Here is a 2,037-nt window from a genome sequence, read left to right as displayed (position 1 = left end):
TAGTCACATTTTAGGTTATGTTTATGGGCAGATTTATGTTTCCATCATTCCTTATAAAGTAAAATAAATGAAAAGATCAAATATTGTATTCATGTTTGGGGAAAATACAATTTGCAAGAACCTATAAAATGTAGCAAAAGATGCTTTAAAAAAAATAAGTTTTTTTGACCTAAAACCTTTCAGTAACCTAAAACCTAATAATATATCATTTAGGGTTGTACATGTGCTAGGGAAAAACAGCTTAACTGCCTTTGTTCAACGTGTTGAAGTTCACTTTATCTCTTTAAATCCTGAAAAGCAAACAACTGGTTACTTGAAGCTTGAAAGTAGTTTATTATTCAGTTTTTTGCTTTAGCACAATTTAATGTAATTCTTGGTTTAGAGGCAGCAAGTTCTATGAACAATAACTATTTTTTTTCTCTTATTCCTATGTGATCAAAAATCTAAAACCAGAGTTTATTATAATAGATTTCCTATAGATTTCTGTTTAAATGATATATTATTTAACCTGTGCCTTCTACCTCCTCATAATTCATGCTCTTACAACCTTCCAAACTGACTCAATTTGAGCACCCATGAGCTAGGACCAAACTGTTCTTTATATACTTTGCATATTTTATGTCATTTTCTATTCTTAAAGCAAATGATTGCCGTGATTATTATTACTATTATATTACAGTCAATCTAAATGGTTACTGACAGTTTCAGAACAATGACAAATTATAATACTATTGACAATCATTTTTCTAAAGTATGGGAAAAGAATGTTTGTATATCAGTGATGCATAGTTTGTGTCCTACCAGAATTCTTAAATCTACAACATCAATTTATCCTACCAATTGCGTCATTGTAGAAGCCATATTTGTTTTTGCCTTATGATGTTTTCCAGTCTCCAGCTGTACTCTGGAGAAAAGAAATGTTAGATCTGTTCTGTCTACGTTTTTTGAGCAGAACTCATACTCTGTACCCCGTCATGGGTTTGTTTCTGGAAATACAAAGTCGATTCAGACCTAATTTTGCTATGGTGGATCTCATATCTAGTTGGAGGGCTAGTAAGTGGCAGGATTATTTGCAAGTTCTCAGTGTTCAGAGGTGGGAAGGAAGGATTCTTTCTGCCCAGGGAAAGCCTGTAGGTGAGGTGATGAATGGGACCCTTCGCCTTCAGGGACGGACGGCAGCTGAAGACGGAGGAGAGTCTTCCAAGCCCAGAGCGCAGCGTGAATGAGGCGCAGCAGCTGTGGCAAGCGGGGCGGGAGGGAGTGAGGGGAGACTGCCAGACAGAGCCCAGGGCATAAATGTCAGGGCGGATGCCATGTCACCCCACTTCGCTGCCCCTCTCGTGATCAGATGGTTCCTTTGGACTTTGAGGGGATCCCCAACTCCATTTCTAGAAGAGTAGCACGTCCCGCTCGTTAAGTATGTCTTCATTTCTTCTTGCTGTCCTGGGATGTGGGGGAGCTCTGTGCGGTGCCTGACGCTCGCGACAGTGAGGCCCCTGGGTTTGCATCGGGGCCTGCTGGGAACCAGCTGTGTGACCTTGGTCAAGTCAGTTAACCTCTCAAAGTCTCAATTTTGTCATTTTTTAAAGAGACCCTTTTTTAGGGCAGTTTTAGTTTCACAACAAAATTGAGAGGACGGTCTAGAGAAATCCCATGTGCTCCTGCCCAACACGCCTCTCGCTTCCCCCTGTCAGCGCCCCCGCCAGCGCGGTGCATGTGGCACACCCGAGGACCCACACACGTGATTGTCACCCAAACTGTGGACGCGGTAAAAAGATCAGGGGCCACCAGGGGTTCAGAGAAAGGGCAGGAGGGATGAAAAGGCAAAGCACAGGGGACTTTTAGGGCAGTGAAAGTACTCTGTACGGGCCGGGCGCGGAAGCTCACACCTGTAATCCCAGCACTCTGGGAGGCCGAGGATCGCTCAAGGTCAGGAGTTCGAGACCAGCCTGAGCAAGAGCGAGACCCCATCTCTACTAAAAATAAAAATTAGCTGGACAACTAAAAATACATAGAAAAAATTAGCCGGGCATGGTG

The sequence above is a fragment of the Propithecus coquereli genome, unplaced genomic scaffold (assembly GCF_000956105.1).
Source record: "Propithecus coquereli isolate 6110/MARCELLA unplaced genomic scaffold, Pcoq_1.0 Scaffold213, whole genome shotgun sequence".
Taxonomy (NCBI): Eukaryota; Metazoa; Chordata; class Mammalia; order Primates; family Indriidae; genus Propithecus; species Propithecus coquereli.
This window is presented reverse-complemented; position numbering follows the sequence as displayed.